We start from the raw sequence: 21,513 nt of genomic DNA on the forward strand, positions 1-21,513 counted from the left end.
CATGATCACAACTGAGCCAATGGTTTTTGAAATTCGCTTGGATATATGAGTGCTTTGGATCACAAGCATGTTTCTGGAACGGATTATCCTCGCAAACCAAGGTTTTACCGCACTTAATTTCTCTGTTGATCCTCTCAAGAATACTACAAATAACCATTATAGTTATTACTTCCATTTTGCAGATGATTGCTTTTCATGGATATGAAACCTCCAAATAAAAGCAGCTTGTCTACAAAATATAATTTCGGAATAAGAATTTGAAAGCAATGTCAATTGCATCTGGAAAAGCCAAATAATTAACTTCTTAAAAATATGCGTTCTCTCCTCTGGATTCATTCATTCATTTGTTCATTGGCTCATTCATTCTTTAGTAGTTACCTTGATAAAAGAGATTTTCAACTTTTAATGTTAGGGAAGTTATACTTTAACATTTACCAAGGTCAAGAGGAAGCCTCAAAACCTCAAAGCTGGGGCTCTGTTTCTGCCCCAAGCACACATTGTAGGTCTAATTTGTTTTTTTTTTTTAATGGGAGCATTCCAAATATAAAGATAAGGAAAAAAAAAACCCTCCCTGGTTCCCATAAGATTAAAGTCATATAGCCTCGCACATACTAAAATCAAAAGATAAGGTCTGTAACTTTCTGGAATGTCCTTCATTATGACTTGCACCTCTTTGGGTAAAAAACATCTATCACCCTGCACCAAATGTTCCTTCCCCAGACCACCCTATTTTTGGGAAAATTGTAGATCCCGGACAGCTGTCTTAACTTGGGCTCAGATAAAACTGGTTTCCTTTCTATTTGAAATTTCAGGGGCGCCTGGGTGGCTCAGTCAGTTAAGCATCTGACTTCGGCTCGGGTCATGATCTCAAGGTTCGTGGGTTCAAGCCCCGAGATGGGCTCTGTGCTGTCATTGCAGAGTCTGCTTGAGATTCTCTCTCTCTCTCTCTCTGTCTCTGTCTCTCTCTCTGCCCCTCCCCTGGTCGTGCTGTCTCTCTCAAAAATAAATAAACATTAAAAAGATTTTTAAATAAAATTTTCAGAAAGGTTTGTTCATTTTGTGTGGACCAAACGCCCACACTTTCTGTGAATTTGTGAATGCCCTTTTGGAGACAAACCCAAGAGTGTATAAGACGCAGCCCAGGTCTCCACGAATTCCATCCTTACTGGGGAGAGGAAATCTATACACAGGTGTATTTAAGGAGTGCAGCATGAATAAAAAATAATTGTAGGAATGGATATTGTAACTTACCAAATGCAGGATAAAATGTGGATGGAGGAATAATCACACTGTCTACAGAGACAATGTGGGACTCTGTTTCCACAATAAAGGGCCGAATTCAACTTCTTTGCAAACACAGGAGCCTCCGGGTGAAATCTGAAACCCCGCCCAGCTTGGGGGGGGGGGCGGGAGAGAGGCCGGAAGGGGCAGGGCCCCAGGCGGCAGGTGCAACAAACAAGCAAGAGAACCTGACTCCAGGCTCTTCTTGGGCAGGAGCTCAGTCTGCCCCCGTCCCCCGCCCGCCCGCATCCTGGGGTTCACGGAGAGGCCTCAGCGGGCGTCACCGCACAGTTCACAGGGTCTCAGCGCCACACGCCTCTCAGGCCGCCGCCTGGAAGCCCGCTCCCACCGTGGAACGGCAGGCAGAGCCCCATCCCGGGGCCAGGAGCCGGAGGGGCCTCCCACAGCCCCGGGGTCAGCCAGGGGTCAGCCAAGGGTCAGCCGGGGTCATGTCCTGTGGCCTCCTTTCCTCCCTCCAACACAACACGGTCATCCAATTGCGAGCATTGCTTGTTAAGTTTTGTGTGCACACTGGAACATTACCAGATTTCCCCGCCCAGCATTGATTGTGCCCACCCCACATGTCTCCTCCTCCTCTCAATAGCAAGCAGACAGTTACAGTTTCCATGTGGGTGCACACACCCCTACTACAGGTATGTGCACCGGGGGTGGTGCTGACACTTTGGGCCCGTGACACAGGTGGGCCCGTGACCCCAACCTGGCCAATTCATTCCCTTGAATGACTGCTTCGAGTGAAATTCAAGGGCGGCGGAGCCAGATTCCTGAAAATAATGGCAGGGTTCCTGGGTCAAGCTGTTCCTGAAGCCCGTCATCCCTGGAAATTTTAGCTACAGAAACTGCTTTCTTAGTGCAAACTGGTTTTTGCTTTTTACATGTTTTGTTTTGTTCTGTTTTGACACTTGTGCCTGAAAGCGTTCTTATTAATACAGAATGAGCCCGGGCAAACCCCTGCCAGCACTAGGGGAACAGAATAGACTAATACTGGTAGAGCTCACTAGATGCTCGCTGCCTTCCGAGAGGGCCTGCAGTGATATTCCCAGGCACAGTTTCAAAGGGAGGTGACTAGGTTATAAGCCAAAATGAAAGAAAATCACAACTGATCCAGGCTTATGCTTTTCTTACAAATTTCTTTGCAGCTGTGTTCACCTGTGCCTAGTTTTTCACGAGCGACTCGGACGTTTACACCCATTTTCCCAAACAGCCTCTCAAGAATCCCAAAGGGACTCCCAGCCCACTTTTGGCACGGCAATGAAACTCTTGCTCCATTTAAATATTTCCCCCAAATCATCCCGTAATGCCAGAGACTTCAAATAATTCACCGTCTACCACAAGACAAGGCTTCCGTCTGTCTTTGTGCTGTTCAGATAGACGGTCACCGTTTCTCGAATAACACTGTTGCCACTGTTGATGTCTCAGCCGTGGAGACCGTTGAAACTAAGCAGGATCTCAGAGCTGGAAAGAAATGCCAGAATATGTTGATTCCACACCTGACTGCAGGGAGGGAAGGGAGCCGTGATTCCTTCTCCCCTGTGTAGATATTGACGCTCCGGTGGGTTTGATGATGGAAACAAAGGCAAGAGAAATGTAGCATGAATTAAATCTCCTTACAGCCTGCGGCCCCCTGATAGACACCTGAAACGTGTAGTATGTGACCTTGCTCAAGGAACTCACGGCTGCCTTGATGCCTTAACGTTTTTGTGTGACTAAAGACTAAAAGTAACCATATCTTAACAGCAGCAAGCTCTTCAAGGTCCCCAAATCCCTGCTTTCAAATTCCTTAGAGACTTACGCTCTCCCTAACCCCCGCTCGCTTAAGAGTATGTCGTCAGTCTTGTCCCAACCCTAGTGCAGCGCTCCCTGCCCACGGGTCCTGTCCCCGTGCTTTAATAAAATCGCCCTTGGGGCGCCTGGGTGGCGCAGTCGGTTAAGCGTCCGACTTCAGCTCAGGTCACACTCTCGCGAGCCCCGCGTAGGGCTCTGGGCTGATGGCTCGGAGCCTGGAGCCTGTTTCCGATTCTGTGTCTCCCTCTCTCTCTGCCCCTCCCCCGTTCATGCTCTGTCTCTCTCTGTCCCAAAAATAAATAAACGTTGAAAAAAAATTAAAAAAAAAATAAAATCGCCCTTTTGTACCAACGACGTCTACAGAATTGTTGCTTGGCCCTTGGCTCAAGATCCCCCCAAGTTCCTCGAACTCCCCACAGCCAACACAAGGTTAAGGGAGAGTACGGACACTCCGTGCACTGACGAAATCTGGCTGTGACAGAAGGGTGCATCTGGCATTTGCCGGGAGTCATTGTAAGGAGACGCCAGCCCACAGACTCACCGCGGACAAATTCATCGACGGTGTTGGTTCCATCTCCATGTTCCTCTTACACAGAGCTCGGGATACGTGGACATTCTAGATGGTCACGAAAATGGACAGCCTAGCACTTCACCTCCTGGGGATTTACTTAGAAAATGTCACCCGGGAAGCCTGGAAAGGATATTCGCTGGAGCACTGGTTCTAACGGGGAGATGTTGGAAACAACCTCTAAATGTCCTTGAGCAGGTGTGTGTGAGCACTTGCACGCACGTGTGTGCACCCCCGAGTGTACATGTGCCCGTGTGTGTGTGAACACATGAGGGCATGTGTGTGTGTGTGCGTGTGTGCGTGTGCACACGTGTGTTAGGACGTTAAACAGCAGGTTGAAACGTGGTGATATTGGACCACGTATTTGGGTCAGTTGGTCAGGAGCAGGTTGGCATCCAGCTCCTGGCTTCTGTGACCATAGGAAGGTCACTTTGTCTCTTGTGCCACCTCAGCTGTTAAATAAGACATTTTTCAAAGGGTTTCTGGGGATCCAAGAGGGGGACAGGGTGGGCACGTGCACCTGCTCTCCGGGGCACGTGGTCGGATTGCCCTCCTGTCCCCTCTGGAAGCGTATGTTTGGCCAACACACTGAGCTCAGCGAGGACTCATTCCTAAGCAGAAGCTGAAAGAGAACAAAAACCCTTGCTCTCCCGTCTGTGCCACGGGGACAGTGGCTGCTGCAGCGGCCCAGGCAGTGTCCCCGGGTGAGGACGCCGCCCAGCGAAGCACCAGCCGGTCCCTGTCGGCCGCGGCCAGGGAGCAAGAACGAGCCTCCGCTGTTCCAGCTGTTGAAGTCCGGGATCCCAGATAACACCTGCCCGTGTTACTCTGACTCTGTCATCTCAGCCTCAAGGCAAAAGCAAAAAACAAAACCCCAAACAGATATTAATTAAATCCCAGTAGGAGGGCTCTGTCGCCGATGGGAATCAGCAGGTCCAAAATCGGGTTTCCGTGTTCCGGGGTCGAACGAGTCCCCGCGCACAGAGCGACGGAGGAGATCGGGGTTTCTGGCTGGTGCAGAAACGGAGCTCGGAGAGGACCCGAGGCCGTGGGCACCCACCCCCGGTGCAGGATCGGAGCTGGGCGGAAATCGACCCGTCGCTTCTGTAGAACGAGAGAGACAGGCAGCGAGACACAGACAGACGGAAAAGAAAACACACCCTCTCTCTCTCTCTCTCTTTTTTGCATTTTTGCATTTAATTTTTTAACGTGATTGAGGTGTAATTGTTATGCATGTTTTTGAACAACAGGGAAAGTCCCCGTGCAGGCAGGTAGGAAGGCAGAGAAGGGTGAAGCCTGGAGACGTAGAAAAGTGGAGGGAAAGACAGTCATGGAGACGAGAGAAAGAGAACCAGAGACAGAGACACACACAGTACCTACGAGGGGAAATTTTGGTCTGCGTCCCCTGCCTTCTGGTGTCCTTTGCTCCTTTTGATTCCGCGGGGTCCACGTATATACTCACATTGCAGCAAATAATAATTACGGAAGTATCTCTCGAACTCCCCTCTTGGACCTTACTGCTACCCCTTCGACAAAGCTCCGCTTAATTACAACAGTTACTCTGTTGTGTGAAATAAATCTCCTTACACATCTTGGGCTAAATTAAAATTTAATCAAACATGGGCTTGCCACAGATTCAGCAAGCAAATGACAGCTGCTCCGTGAAAACCCAAACCCGATTAGATGCACCACCGAGAGAAGCCCTCCCGAGGAAAAAGCATAGACCTACTGAAATTCCAGTCCACAGTAATGACTTTATTTAAATATGAATAAACCCTTCTGTGCGGTGTTTTCCTGAGGACTGGCTGGTGCCTGGTGCCCGGGGGGGACTGGGGCGGGCAGGGGAGCCTTGGCTGCGGGCTCTGGCGGGTCCCAGTCCTTCGGTGGGGCCCACGGATGGACAGAGAAAATGGGAAAACGGAGCAGGAGCAACCAGACGACAAGGACAGACAAACACGGGGAGGGACAGGGGAGAGAAGGGGGGGTAGGAAGTGTTGTGGGAATAAAGAGTTACAGAGAACACGCAGGCGTAAATGAAGTCTAAGAAGAGAACGGCTGTGTGACAAAGGGAAGAAACGCACCAGGGTGGAGACGCCGAGGGACAAGCAAACAGAACAAGGCGGGGAGCTGTGAGTCAAGGGCCTGAAGGCAGCCAGAGAGAGATCGGCAGACGGAAATACCAACACAGGCAGCGAGAAAGACAGAACAAAGAGACAGACAGACAGACACATCTTGCAGCTACCCAAGTCAGGGGCTCTCCGCGCCCAACAAAGTGAACAGGCTCACAGGTGCCTCCAGGGCAGGGACGCGGTGTCGTCAGGGCACCTGTGACCATCCAGCCGAGGCTGACCGCGCTCCGGCCCATCACTGTGACATAATCACAAAGCCAGCACGCCAGGGAGAGCTTCCTTCAAAGTGCGCAGCACGGTAAGGTCACCTCTGGGTGTGACCTTCCAGGTGGCCACAGGTACCACGCGGAAGAAGATGCGTACCCCCCGGTGCAGGAGGCCCCGGAAAGGCAACCCCAAGGATTAGAAAGAGCGACGGAGGGTTTACAAGGTAGAGGCACCGTTCACGCTTGCATAATTTATTTATGGAAGGCCCACAACAACCTTAGGAGGAGACGCTCTTGGTGTATCCCACATTACAAGTGAGGGTATGAAGACAGACAGCTTGTCCAAGGTCAAGTGGTGAGATACTAGACCTGGGTCTCAAGTCCGGGAGATCATGCTCTTAAACACCACCCTACTTGGCTTATCAATATAATAACATGCTAGCGATGCCTAAAACCCATTCTATACCTCATCTTTGGAGTCGCTGCGGCAGGCACTTTGCACGTACCGTCTCGTTAATCTGCAGAGAGGGAGCCTTTCTCGACTCCTTGCTTCCCGCCATTATTTTTACGCATAACTCACGCTATCTTTTTGCCCACTTACAGCCATCTCAAAATTATTTATTCAGTTATTTGGTTACGATCTGTCTTATCCAAGTAAAATAAATCCGCAGCTCTCTGCTTTCCCATGAAGCCAGTCCGTGAGGGATTCACTGCTCCCAGAATTTCCCTAACCCCCGTGGGTAGAAAACCGGACAAAATATACGACATACCTGCGTTCAGATACTGCAACCGTGGGTAGCACAAGACCGTGCTCATTGAGAGAAAGGGACAGCACAATGTGAGTCTTGCAGTTGTCACAGCTGGGTGTCTGCAGGCATTTTCCAGGTAGCAGCCAGGGGAGGAAGAAACCATCCAGGAGTCAGGCTGACCCAAGGGACAGAGAGTAAAGGTGAAGGTAGTTAAGGCCGGAGAAAGGAAAGTGTCCGGAGAAAGATCGGCCCCCTTTCTTCTTGGGCTGTGTGCCGTCTGTGTGTGCACAGGTCGAAGTTCCCAAGGCCAAGAAAAGCATCACCAAAAGCCATAAATTGAACTGCTTCTCTGACTCACACATGACTAGGTACAGTCCACATTCCCACCAGCCAGATGGAGGGACCATATCATACTCTGCATTGGATACAGTTGTCAGATGGGTCCTCCCTTTAAAATTGGACTGAATTAGGGGTTCCTGGGTGGCTCAGTCGGTTAGGTGTCCAACCTTGGCTCAGGTCATGATCTCACGGTTCATGGGTTTGAGCCCCGAGTCCGGCTCTGTGCTAACAGCTTAGAGCCTGGAGCCTGCTTTGGATTCTGTGTCTCCCTCTCTCTCTGCCCCTCCCTCACTCAGGCTCTGTCTCTCTCTCTCTCTCTCTCTCTCAAAAAAAGAAATAGATACGCACTTTTAAAAATCTAAAATTTGACTAAATTAGCCCTAGAGCAGAGATTACTCTGCACCTGCCCTAATGAAGCTTAAAAACAAGTCTCAAAAGAATCAAATGATCTGCAAGGAACTTAACATCATGGAAGAAAAGAGTCCAATCCTGGTAAAAGAAATACAATGGATCTATGTCTCAAAAATGCAAAATTCACATTGTCCATTAGCCAATAAAAAATTACCAAGCATAATAAAAAGCATAAAAATATGACCCATAGCCAGAAGAGAAAATCAACCAATAGAAACAGATCCACGGATGATGGAGATAATTCACTTAGCAAACACGGACCTTAAAATCGTTACTATTAATGTCAACTATATGCTGTAGAATATAAAGGAAAGCATGGATATGACAAGGTGAGACATAAAAGGTATAATAAAAGACTCAAATGGAAATTCAAGAGATGGAAAATACAGTATTTGAATTGAAAAACGCACCAGATGGGATTAACAGCAGATTATACACTTCAAGGGAAAATAATATGAAGACATCGCAATAGAAAAATATTCAGAATGAATATTCCAATCTGCTGTTGTAGCTTGAAAGCAGCTGCTGTTAATACACAAACAAATAGGCGTGGGTTTGTTCCAATAAAACTTTATTTACAACACCAGGCAGCGGGCCAGATTTGGCCTGACGTCATGGTTTGCCAACCCCCGCTCTCGATGATCGCCCTACCAAGCTCATCAACACCGCTTCTCCTCAAAGCGCTCCCGTCTCAGTCAGTTGCAGCTCGGTCCTTTCTGTTTTTCTAGATAAAAATCTCGGCATCCTCATTCTCTCATACGCAATATGAAAGTCAAAATCAAACCTTCTCAGATCTTCCTTCCGGACTACGGCCACTTTGTACCGATGCCCCCTGGAGAACTCGAGCTTCGGCTGAAGCTGCCATTAGCTCTTGGCTCAATGACTGCCATACTCCCCCAAGTAGCCCTGATTTCTGGTCTAATTCCTCATCAGTCTTTGCAGCGGTCACAACAAACCTGCTGAAATGTCTAAGGGAACTTGCTTTTCTCAACACCCATCTCACTTATCCACAATGTGTGATTCTGGATGAAGCCTTTATAAAAAGGGCTCTAGGGTGACCCACAGTGTCCAATGCCGTCTTACTCATTCACCACATCTCCCTCTTGCCCCCTTATCCTACCTGGCCTTGCATGTCTAGTTAGCGTGTTAATGTTTTCCATTTACTCATTCAACACCTGTCTCCTGGGCACCCAACTCTGTGTATGATCACGTGCTTACTTAGATGGTTCTATAGCGAAGGACCTTTCCCACACACTCTGCATCGAAGATCCTGATATATCTTTCCAGGGGAGGTTAAATTAGCCTTGTTCCTCAATGCCCACTGACCAACCTGAAATGCAGCTGTCACTGCAAAGATGGGAGGGTGGTGAAGAGGACAGGAAAAGGGGAAAAGCCAGAAGAAAAAAGGAATGGAATGAGGGAGAAAGGACACAGGCTGAACATATGCTCCTTGGAAGACAGCACCCATTTGGAAAGCCATATGACTGACCTTGGCTATCTCTGCCCCTCCTCCCACTGCTCTTTCTTTGACAACTATTTGCTGAACGCCCCCCTAGATGTCAAGTGGTCTTCTAGGTCATGAGGATGGATGATGGTGACAAATATGAGCTGCCATCTTGGAACTAAGAAACATTCCTATGAGGACCGAGAGACAAGTCAGCAGACAAACACGTGTCACAAGGCAACTGGGGGGCGTGCCAAGTGCTATGAAGGTGTGACGGGGCAGACGGGGAGCCCAGCGCGGAGGGCGTCACCTCATCCTGACAAGAGATGGTGCACTTGGCTCGGGTGTTGGCAGTGTAGATGGAAGGCAGTGGTTGGATTCTGGATCTGCTCTGGAGAGCAGAGGCACTGTGACTTCCTCATGGACCGGACGCATGTGGTTGTTAGCAATGTAGAAGCATCATGGATGCCTCTTAGATTAGTATTCCAAGCAGCCGGGAGGACGGCAGTGCTGTCTGTGGAGTCAGGGAAGATTCCGTCTGCCGACACGAAGAACGCAGCTGGGAAAACCTCCTGATCCCAGCAATTACCGAAAGCTTGGCTTAGTGGCCCCTTTGCAAATCAGATTTCCAAAGCCAAATGTTGCTGGAAGAGGTGATTAGCAGGAATTTCACTCTAGAAGGAACTTGTTTGCACAGTCACAAGTGATGCCCTTTGAACTGGAGCTCATATCAGAATCCCTGTGTAATCCAGGGACCGGGAACCAAACACTTAATCAATTGGCAAAGGAAGAAGGAGGAGCCTTCTTCCAACAACTGCCTCCGTCCAAGTGACTGTCTGACAGATGATTAATTACCTGAGAGGCACTTGCTGGTCTGATGCTACTGAAGGTCTGTGTGCCCACGCTGGGATGGTGACATCCAGCAGCCGCGCCACTAAAATCGGTGGCGGCCACTTAATGGAGGCCACGGTCATCTTCACAGGTGGCTCTCCACGTAGTTGTTCCTTATCCCAGGAGAGAGCTGGGACTCGGGAGATGTGGGGTTTTAGTCAGCACAGCCCCTACCTGGCCAGGTTTCATAAACGAATTTTCTCTCGGAGTCTGGAGAACAGGGGAAAAAAATGAGCTGGCTAAAATCGCCTCTGCGATGCCTCAGTTTCCCTCGGAGGCTGAGTTCGATGGAATGATCTCCAGGGTTGCCATCCAAATCAGGTATCATCTGTGAACTCTCTGTGTTACTGAAACACATCTGATTGGCAGATGGGGGGACACGGAAGCTCAGAGATGTCTGGGGTCTTGCCCCCAGTCACACAGTCACACATTCCTGGAGTCATCACCAGAGCAATTGTCCCCCTGTCTGGCTTGGAAGGCCCTAGGGCAGCAATCAGTCCCTCGAGGTCCCCGGGGAGATCACCAGAGGCAGCAGAAATGGAAGATAAGTGGCGCCAGAGAGGCCTGGTGCCCGTCACCCTCTGCCTCCCGGAGTCTTAGAAAGACTTAGACAAGCCTTGAGCTTGGTGAGGCGGTTTGTTTGGCTTTTATGGAATAATTTTAATAAATGTCCTTATGGGTTTTTTTTTTTAAATTTAAACATGTCTTCGGAAAATGACATAAAAGAAGGAAAAACGAAAGAAAAAAACCTCAAAGAACAGCAAAAAATGCCATAATAGTCAACCATTTCCTAGGCTTCCTAAAGAAACTCACACGTACATTATCACTGTCTAGAGATATGTCCCCTCCGACCGCTGTATCTATATCTGTCTTATTTCCACATGGACAGTTAAGTTCATGTTGTTACCGTCTCCCCAGCAGCTTGGAGGCCAATGGACCATCCTTCAGCATTCCTCCAAGGCATATTGTGCAACCCTTCCAGGATCTAGAGAGCTTGGCTAAGGGGTCAAAAATGTAAACTATTTTGGGGTGCCTGGGTGGCTCGGGTCAGTAGAGCATCTGACTTCAGTTTGGGTCATGATCTCATGGTTGATGAGTTTGAGCCCCGCGTCTGGCACACTGCTGTCAATGCAGAGCCCTCTTGGGAGCCTCTGTCCCCTCTCTTTCTCTCTCTGTCCCTCCCCCACGCGCGCTCTCTCTCTTTCTCTCTCTCAAAAAAAAAAAATAAACGTTAAAAAAAATTTTTTTAATGTAAACTGATTTATTTAGGGGCCGCTCTCCTTCTACAGCACTTGTTATTAAAAATATGTCTTCAGTCCATGCTTTTCCTCGGGGGATGGTGGGTGGGGTTATAGAAGAAGAAAAAATAGCAGTTGTCAAAGAAACTCGGGCCTGAGCTCACGTCTTCCTTGGGATATTCCAGTAGACCTCAGCTGGCCTCACCTGTGCTAAACCACAGGGACAGACAAGGACCACCCTCCAGCCAGGAAGCCACACTGGAAGGGCTCAGGAGCCTGTCAGTCATTCCCTTGCTCCACATGCTGTCTGCTGCACACACTTTGGGAATCTGTGTATCGTACGAGTGCACGAACAGAAGAGAGAGTGAGTGACATGTGCAACGGGAAATCCAACAAAAGAAACCTCCCGAGGATGATGTCATCGGGCACCTGGATCTGAAGACAAACTTGACTTTGCTTTAAATCAGTTACAGGGGCACTGGGGTGGCTCCGTGGTTAAGCGTCCGACTCTTGGTTTCGGCTCAGGCCATGATCTCGCAGTTTGTGGGTTCGAGCCCTGCATCGGGATCTGCGCTGACAGTGGGGAGCCTGCTGGGGATTCTCTCTCCCTCCCTCTCTCTCTGCCCCTCCCCACTCAGCTGTCTCTGTCTCTCTCAAGATAAATAAATAAACTTAAAAGAAAGGATTTGAGATAACAATTAAAAATTAGAAAACAAAATTCATCTTAAAAATTTAGGGCCGTCATGAAAACGTGGAGCAGTGAGAAATCCTGGACTGTGACTGTCCCCTGGAGACAGGGGAGCCAAATGGCGTCCCCTGTAGGTGGGAATGAGCCCCAGTCAAGGGCCTCCCTCACTCACTTTTCTCCTACCTCCATGACCTTCACTCACCCCCATCCAAACCCAGTTCCTGGAGAAATTTGACTTTAAGCCCCTCGCCCTGTGGTGTCCATAGCACCATTGTAGGCATGGGGCGGGGGGGGGGGGGGCGGTTATAAACATGTGATATGATGGGGTCCTGTCCCCAGGAGGCTTATGATTAGGAAGACTGCAAGAACACCCAACCTGCTGCGTTGCCCTGGCCCTTCGCATCTGGGAAACGCGTCTCCATGGCATAGACAGCCTCTGTGACTCATAAGCACCCTGGACAGCAGCCTGTCACTGCCCCTGTGGAGGACTGGGCAGACCCAGACCCATCACAGGCAATGCTCAGAGCACCTGTCCCCTCCCCTCCTAGCCGGTCAGAGGGTCAGCAAGGTCAGGGCCAGCCCGACATGTGGAGGGGAATAGGGGCCACCTTGCCATAGTTTTCTTTGGCTTCCCTCAGATGGAGACTCAGAGCAGCCCCAGGGGGACCCACAGGGTGCTCAGGGGAACGGACTCCCACCCTAGACACTAGGGCATCCTGTTTCTTGCTGCCCACAGATTCTAGTGCTGGTTTCTTCCTCCTCTGTGAGCTCCCTGGCAGGGAGGGTAGGACTGCATGATCGTCACCAGCCACGGTGACATCTTCCAGGGTCAAACGTGGTCCTGGGAAAGGTGGAGAGGTGGCAGACCTCCCCCCCCCGAGGCCACAGCACCTCTTCCCTGGGTCTGCTCCAAAGTCTGGCTCCTGGTCTCAGAAGAGAACCAGCAGCTTCTCCAGCTGGGTCTCAATAAATAAATGAAGGTAAGGGTAGCTCCACCCAAGGGTGTCAGTGGTTTCGCTTGGTCTTTGACTGTGGGACGGAATACTCCCTCCTCCATGAAAGAACCTTCCCCCAAAAGCAGGAGAAAACTCCCCCTTGGATGGAAGGTCCCTGCTGCCTTCACCGATGCCAAGAACTGAGTCTCCCTCGCCCGTCCTGGCTCCCACCGTGGAGTCCAGCACACGGGCCCTCCATCAGGTGTGTGGAAGGAAGGACTGGCCACCTGTCCCCCAAATCTGAACGGCACTCCCCAGTTCACCAAGCATTTCAGGACTTCTGGTCCAACACAGCGGCTGACCACTTGGTTTATCTCATTTCTCCCCCCGGGACCTCATTAAACTGAGACTAAAGGAATAAAAAGTGGGAAGCCCTCAACAAAAAGGGGCCTTCGGTGATCAAAGATCAGACCCATCCTTTCTGGAACCGTGGTGACTGGTGAAGTTAGGGGGGTGCTTAATGGAGGATGTGAAGAATGGATTAGCATTGGAGTGAGGCGTCAGCTTCTGCAAATGTGACAAATTTAAGCACAAAAATATATATGTAAAACTAATAAATATCTAAGCAGAGGAAAGTGGGAAGGAGTCCAAGGGCACCGTTCACGCATCTGTCAAAGAAGGGAGTCAGTTAAGGCCAGCACTGTCTTCAGTGACAGAAAATTCTTTATCTGTGCTAATAAGGTCACCACCAGCTACACGTGGCTGTCTGGCACTTGAAATGCGGCTAGTGCAACCGAGGAACTGAATCTTAATGGTATTTAATGTCAGTTAATTTTACTTTAAATAACCACATGTGGCCAATGGCCGCCATATTGGACAGCTCAGACGCTGTCCTGTGTCAGAGAGGTATGTGCGGACCCACGTTCACAGCAGCGTTATTCACAACCGCTAAGGTAAGGAAACAGCCTAAACAGTCAATGGATGAGCCGACAAATAAAATGTGATATATAGGAATAGATATACGAACACTAGTCATCTTTTAAAAAGAAGGAAACCCGGCCATTCGGAACAACATGGATGAATCTGGAGGACATTATGCGACGTGAAATAAGCCAGACCCAGAAAGACAAACACTGATCTCATTTTTGCGTGGAATCTACAAGAGCTGAATGCATAGAAACACACAGTGATGTTTGCCAGAGGGTGGGGGGTGCAGGAAACGGGGAGATGTTGGTCAAGGGCACAAAGTCTCAGTTATGAATAAGATGGGTGAATGCTGGGGATCTAGTGGACAGGACGCACTTCAGTTAGCGATACTGTGTTGTATACTTGAAAGTTGCTAAGAGGGTAGATCCTCAGTGGTCTCGCCACACGCACGCACACGTACACAGAAAATGGTGACTACGTGAGGTCACTGGTACGAACTAGCTTGATTGTGGTAATCGTTCCACGATGTATGTGTACATCAGAACATCACCCTGTATACCATCAATGCACACAATTTTTGTCACTTATGCCCCAATAATCTGAAAACATAAATAAATAAAATAAGTAAATAAATAAATACAAACATATAAATAAATGAAACAGTATAATAATAGACATAAGGTGGAGCTCCAGTCATTGACTCGTTTCGCCTGGAACTTTCCACCGGACCACAGCGAGGTGTTTCAACGATCAGCGTATCTTGTAGTGATTGGTTTTTGAAGCTCAGACATTTCACATTGGTTCACTGCCTTCTGTTAAATCTAAGCAAAACGGGAAACTTAGCACTTGAGAAAGTAGCGGCGCACAGAGGATGACGTCATTGTTAGAAAGCACGAGGTCGTCTGCCGTCCACTCGTCCGGCCATCTCTGTGCAGGGTCGTGGACTTAGATGTGGAGTGACGCGTCTAGAATGTCAGCGAAGGCCCTGCCGGGGCTGCCGGGATTCTGAGGTTTCCTGGAGCCCTTTGGAATGTTTACAGCGAGCATGCGTCCTTTTCCGTGACAACCGTGGAGCAGGGCCTCCACCCAGCGGCAGGGCGGGGGGTGGGGCTGGCGGAGGGAGGCCACACCTTTCCGGGCTGACAGGTGCCCGAGGCAGGTGCCCCACGGCAGGTGCCGCGCTGAGGGCGGGGTGGGGGCGCCTTCCTGGCTCACACTTGGCCCCCGGGGGGCGGGGGAGGGGCAAGGGCTTGAGGAGGCAGGTAGGTAGGTAGGTGGGAAGAAGACTGCGCAGGGGCAGGTGTGCAGGGACCTTCCAGGGGGAGGGGAGCGCGGGGCAGGTGTGGCCACAAGCTGGTCTGCGCGCGCCATCTAGTGGGCGCCCCGGGGACGGTCCGTTTGGGCAAGAGCCGCAGGAGCCAATCAGAATCGCCGTCTTGCCGGTTGTGAAACTAAGGCCCTTTGGGGAGAGGTGTGCAGGGCGCCGCGCTAAGCTATGCAAAAAAAAAAAAAAAAAAAAAGGAGGGGGGAGTGCATTGCAACGTTTCCTGCGCGTTTCCCTCTGGGGTGCGCGGGGAGGGCAGGGGCCTAAGGATTCTTTACAGCCGCCATCTAATCCAACCGGTCAGTGACCCTGGCCCCCTGGTTACAGAGTACTCTCAAAGTCACCACCACTCTTAAGGGTCCCCCCTTTAATCACACTGGTATGCTGAAGAGAAGCGGCGGTTGACGTTCACTGGGCCCATGTCATGGGACAAACAGTGGGCATATATTGCTGTCGCATTTCACCCACAAGGGGACCCAGAATTACATCATTGCAGAGAAAGATCTAGGTTCCCCTGGGCATAGGAAGGCATCTTATGTCTCTGGGTTTCAAATGGGTGCGGAGCTGGTGGAAAGAAAGGGTCTTAACCAGCGCCCCCCAACTGTGGAAAGGGGTGGTCCCTCTATGGTCAGCTTGGAGGCGGCGCCTTGGAGGCCGGGCGCAGGAAATAACTTAGTTCACCTGGTAAGAGGAAAGGTGGTTTTTCTTCTCAAAAGGAACAATATATTCTCAGAATACAGCCTCCTGATGATTTTGCCATCTTGAAGGGTGTGTGTACAACGGAGGCAAATAAAACCCTTTATGTAATAACACTCAATTTTGTCATTTGGGACTCATCACCCAACAAAACAAAACAATCCCCGAACAGAAGAAGCCTTTGATGGATGTGCCTCTCGACGGATGTTTTCGCGAGACGGGTCATAAATATTAATGGTATTGACAGAGCCTTAAAAATGTGCCCTGTCACATTCCGTCTGCAACAGAAACACTCGGGATTCTCTCGTTTTGTTTCTCTGAGTGACAGCCACTTGTTTCTTTCACGGACTTGTTTAGTTGGGTCTGTGCTTCCTTTTCATCTTCAGAAATTACCCATCAGTAAAGGTTTTCCTGAGTTGACTCGGGTCAACTGAGCTAAACATCTTAATGGGTTTTCCCTTCACCTTTTCTACCTTCCCTATTAGAGTGTGCATCCTACCATCGATCCTTTTATCCCCGGATTTTTATTGTGTGCCGGGAAATGGCGTAACCTCAGAACGTTAAGCGAACATTGTGGAACCGGGTTTGCTGGCCGTGTTCACCAGCATCCATGTGCTGGGTTGTTGGCAGTGGGTGGTTGAATGGCCCTGGACGTGTTGGGCGGCTGTCCACTGTGTGGGATATATGATATATACATTCCTATATATATATATATATTTCCTATCACCCAGCAAAGATGGTTATCGCTGGTCATCCACACCGTGTGTTGACTGGGTGATCTGGGGCCAAGGAGGAAAGAAACTGGCAAGCGTCAATATAGCAGGCTGAAGTCCTAAAATAAGTTTGTGGATGAAAAACCACAGGACAATGGTTTGCAGAATGACCCCACCTACAGGCGGTGCTCTACTCGGGACTCCTTGAGTGCTGTCTGGGTTTTCTCGCATCTTTGGGGGAGGCCAGTGTTGTGTTGTGGTGCGCCCACAGAAATGTGCATTTCTGGCACATTTAGGGGCTCATGTTTATTTAGGGAGCAATCTGACAGGGGTGCTGGGGTTGCAGAGCGTTTTAATTACCCGCTGCTGGAGCCGGCAAGGCCGATGTGTGTTACGCGCCTCTCTTGTTCGCGTGAAAATTGGCTCGGAAATAATGGCTGGCGATCGCAGCGCTGTGATGCAGTGCGACCAAAGCAGGTAGTCTCTCTTTTTAGCGTATGCAGTTTTTAATCAGCACTTTGGCTGTCTCCAAATCCCCTAACCTGCTGAAAGGTGGCCTTTCTGGGACATCCGTCCTCCTGCTCTCAGACTTAAGTAGCTTCTATACGCTTATTTTGTCGTATTTTTTTTACATGTAAGCTTTTTATTTTGGAGTGAGTTTAGGCTTGTGGGAAGTTGTAAAAATAGGACCAAGGAGCCCGTGTATGCTCCCCACAACGGTGACGTCTGACGTGGCAGACGTACAATGTCAAGATCAAGAAATGAATATTAATACGTAACCCTTAACTCGACCGTACACCTTATTCGACTTCAGCCTTTTTTTTTTTTGCCCGAGTTCATGTGCGTGCCGCTGTCTACGATTTAACCCCGTATTCGGATTCGTGGAACCAGTGGTAAATTAGATGCAGAATTCTGCCGTGGGTAGCGAAGAGCTGGCTGGTACACCCAGTGCCCACACTGCCCCCCTCTGCCCATTTCCCCGCTGACCACGCATCTGACCATCTCTGCTGCTCTGTCATGTCAAGCATGGAAATTAAGTGAAGTCTTAGAGGATGTAACACTTTCCGGTCAGTATTTGTTTTGCACTAAGCACTTGGTCTTTCGTGCCCTTTCAGGCAGTTCTGCACATCGAAGCTGTTCCTTTGCGCGCCTGAGGGGTACTCCGTGTTTCGGCCATACCAGCGCCCGCCCAAGCGTCCACCTGCTGAAACAGATCCAACTTCGCGTCCTCACCGGCGTTTGGTGGCATCCCTCGTTTTGGCTTCAGCCATCCTAACAGGTGTACTGCTCTCTGTCCCGTGGTCTGGGCTTGCATGTCCCGAGCGGCTCGCGATGCCGAGCACGTGTTCATGTGCTTCTCACCTGTGCGTCCTCCGTGGGGAAATATCCGTGTTCGCCCACGTTCCTATAGGATGTACTGTTGTTGTTGTTTTCCGTTGGGTGTTGCAAGTCCTTCAGGGTTAAGTCCTCTTGACCCAGAATGTTCCGCTGTGCTGATTTTTTTTTTCTTTTTTTGTCTCTCTTTGCCTCACAGGTCAACTGTTTTTTTTTAACGTTTATTTATTTTTGAGACAGAGAGAGAGCATGAACAGGGGAGGGTCAGAGAAATAGGGAGACCCAGAATCTGAAACAGGCTCCAGGCTCTGAGCTGTCAGCACAGAGCCCGACGTGGGGCTCGAACCCACAGACTGTGAGATCATGACCTGAGCCGAAGTCGGACGCTCAACCGACTGAGCCACCCAGGCGCCCCTCACAGGTCAACTTTTGGAGAGGCCTCTCCTGGTGACCCTGCCTCGGTTAGCTCTCTCCTTTCTATTCTCATTAACTTCTAAGTGTTTGGTTGGTTGGTTTGTGTTTTGTGTTTGTGTTTTGTGTCTTCCCTTCTGCACTGTTATCGTATTTGTGTGAGATACTGTTGGGTTCATTTGTTCGTTTTACGCTTAGGGGTGTGATTTTTTTTTTAGTCCTTATCTTTGTTGACATTTCTCCTGCATCCACAAGTGAAGACCATTCGAGATGCAGAAGACGTGTTACTCCTCTGCCCACGTGCCCTCCTCTCAGGCCCCCCTGCTTCAGGTAAACAACCTTGGCGTCAGCTGCCTTAGATTCCTGGGTATCATCTTCCTATACAGATGAGCAGACAAAGGTGTGTTTTTGTATTTTCCCTTCTGTCTGATACAAAAGGTAGAATGTGTACTTAGCAGTATCTTCTGGAAGCCACAGTTCCTAGACATTCTCTTCTTTCCTGTTTCCAGCGGCAAGCGGCCCCACTGTGTGATGCCCGGCAGTTTATCCACGTTCCTGAGCTTGGACAGCATGGTCACCAGCCCCCAGGACGTCCCAGTGGCTCTTTGGCAGTCCCCTCCCATGATCAATGGCAGAAGAGAAAAATCAGGTGATAAAAACCACAGTTCCATCCTGAGCCCTCTCTTCCTTGGCTGCTGTCTCTGGGATCACTCGCTCTGTGGAAAGCCGGCTACCATGTTGTGAAGACACGCAGGTCTGACGGGAACCCGTGTGGTAGAGAACCGAGTCCCCGGCCAGCAGACAGCAAGGAACCGAGGCCTGTCAATGACCAATGAGTGAGCTTGGAGGGACCTTCCATTCCTGGTCGAGCTTGACGCGACCGCGCCCCCATCTGACAGCTTGACCACAACGTCGTGAGAGACCCTGAACCAGAGACATCCAGCGAAGCCACCGTGGGTACATGCTTGACCCACACAAGCTGTGAGACAATAATTACTGGCTGTTTCGGGTGGCTAAGTGGTGGTATCGCTTGTTCCACGGCAACAGATGCTCAAGGTGGGGGTCTACATCATTTTCAATAATTTGCAAGGGTGCTGGATAGCACTGTGCACTTGTGTCCTTCATATCGTTCGGACATTTTCCCCACGATCTAGACCTGAAGAGGACAGGAATGCAGCACGTCAAGTACACGTACACACATGTTAAAAACAAACAAACACGTCACACGATTCGAGATCTTGGTTCTTGTCATTGTTCATGGCAGAAAACCCAATGTTCATTTCATAATAGAAACTATAAATCCCAATGCAGACCAGGAGGAATAAACCCAATGAATTTTTCAATGTAGGCAGCGACGTGCATTAGCGTGCACTGGCTTTCAAGTGAGATAATAAGATGTGCGGCATTCGAAACAATAAAGCCACTTATTAGGTTTTGTAACAAGAAGCATCGTGGGACTCAAGCAGGGAAGAAATGCACGGAATAAAGACGCGGGATAGGAGGACAAAATATTAATAGCGGTTCTTTATAATTTATGCTTCCCGATTTTTCACCAACGAACCTTATATATTTGTTTAATTATTATTTTTGTTTGTTTTGAGTGTACTGCAGATTCACACGCAGCTGGAAGAAATAAAGCAGAGGCACCTTAAGCCCCATTCATCGAGCTCCTGCCAAGGGTACCATCTTGCATAAATATAGCACAATGTCACAACCAGGAAGTAGACATCTATACAACCTACTGACAGTATTCAAATTTGGGTAGTTTTACGTACATCCGTCTGTGTCTTTGTCTATTTAGGTCCATGTAATTTTTTTCACCCGTGAAAATGTGTCTAATCACCACCACAAGCAAGAGTAGCTTCCTCACCACATCATGTCCACCTTAATTCCAGAGCCCATCCTTCCAAATGTCCCTGTGCCCCTGCCAGTCCCTAGGTCCTGGCCACCACAAATCTGTCCTCCTTCCCTATAATTTTCTCCCTTCAAGATTGTTATATTAAGGGGTTCATATAGGATGAAAAATTTGGGGATCCCGTTTGGGATTTGGGATGTGCCAAATGTAACCACTCCCCCACTGAAGATATTTGAGTTGTTTCCAATTGTTGCCTACTACAAATAAAACTGCTATGAGGATTCATACGCAGGTCTGTGTGTGTGTGTGTGCACGCGCATGCATACGTTTTCATTTACCTGGAATAAATGACCAAGAGTGCCATGCTGAGTTACTTGGCACCTTGTACTGCTTTTTAAATTTCACACTAAAAAGAAAAAAAAAAATCCCAAAGGTGAAGCAGGCATAAAAGTGAGATTTTATTCCAACAGCTAATTTCATCTTTATTTTTTTTAACTTTTTTTTTTTTTGAGAGAGGGAGTACGTGTGTGCACATGTGAGGGAGGGGCAGAGAGAGAGAGAGAGAGAGAATCCCAAGCAGGCTCCCCCATGCTGTCAGCACAGAGCCCGACATAGGGCTCGATCCCTCAAGCCGTGAGATCATGACCTGAGCCAAAATCAAGAGTCGGACGCTTAACCACCTGAGCCACCCAGACACTCCCTAATTTCATCTTTAAAGGAAATGGTCCAGAGGATTCATAGGGAAAAAATGGTATTTTCCCAAACCAACCAACACCATCAATAGAGGAAACTTTTCTCAACTCATGAAAAGGCCATTCAACAAAAGTCCACAGGGGAGAATGCTTTTCACGGACCCGGCACTTTCCCATTCAGCGCCATGTCACGGCTTTCAGTTGTCTTCTCTGCTGTCACTAAGGCTCCCAGGAAAACGGAGGGAATAGAGACCACCATTGTTAACAGGGTGTAGACATTCCTCTCGCAGTTTCGGTGGTATACTTAGCTTCAATGGTCTCTGTTCAAAATGGAAGACGTGGCCACCTTGGCGATAAATGTGCTTTCATTGCAAATGTTTAATTATAAGCTGTCTCCATTTCAATTTAAAATAACTTCACTTCTTAAGAAAGAACTGTTACCAAGAAAACAGAGCGGAAAAATATCCACAGCAGTGATCGTCACTCAGCTCGCTGAAACTCTCTCAAAGCAGAGAACCCCCCCCCGCCCCCCTGGCACCAAATACAGAAGGTTGATGGCCACGGGGGCTCATACATGTCCCCTTACAGACCCGGACATTACCAACCAGCCCTGTGTCCCCACCAGCTGGACGACGGTGGGCTTCTCCTGAACCACAGACACCGTCCTCCAATGCATACCTGGGTCTCCTGCTACCAAGAGGGAAGAGGGAAACCAGCAGAAGCCCCTTCTCTCCCTTGAAGAAGAAGAATCGAAGCACCTGGGGGGGGGCATCACCCAAGGCAGACATGGCTCCCCAAAATGCTGCTCAGACCCCGGTTCCCTGCGTGAGCTCTCAGCCAGAAGGGTCCCCTGCGGCAAGAGTCACAATCTTAAGTGA

The 21,513-nt window shown here is 49.3% G+C and overlaps 1 long non-coding RNA gene across 1 annotated transcript; it reads left to right on the plus strand.

Annotated features, from left to right (window-relative positions):
• Nucleotides 1–17,461: 17,461 nt before the first annotated feature.
• On the plus strand, nucleotides 17,462–20,224 carry LOC121010482 (uncharacterized). The gene is made up of 3 exons (XR_005781194.1): nucleotides 17,462–17,621; nucleotides 18,344–18,488; nucleotides 18,598–20,224. It is a non-coding gene; the product is annotated as an uncharacterized LOC121010482 (long non-coding RNA).
• Nucleotides 20,225–21,513: the final 1,289 nt, after the last annotated feature.

Source organism: Herpailurus yagouaroundi, unplaced genomic scaffold (genome assembly GCF_014898765.1).
Source record: "Herpailurus yagouaroundi ecotype Mexico unplaced genomic scaffold, PumYag 191, whole genome shotgun sequence".
NCBI classification, from domain to species: domain Eukaryota; kingdom Metazoa; phylum Chordata; class Mammalia; order Carnivora; family Felidae; genus Herpailurus; species Herpailurus yagouaroundi.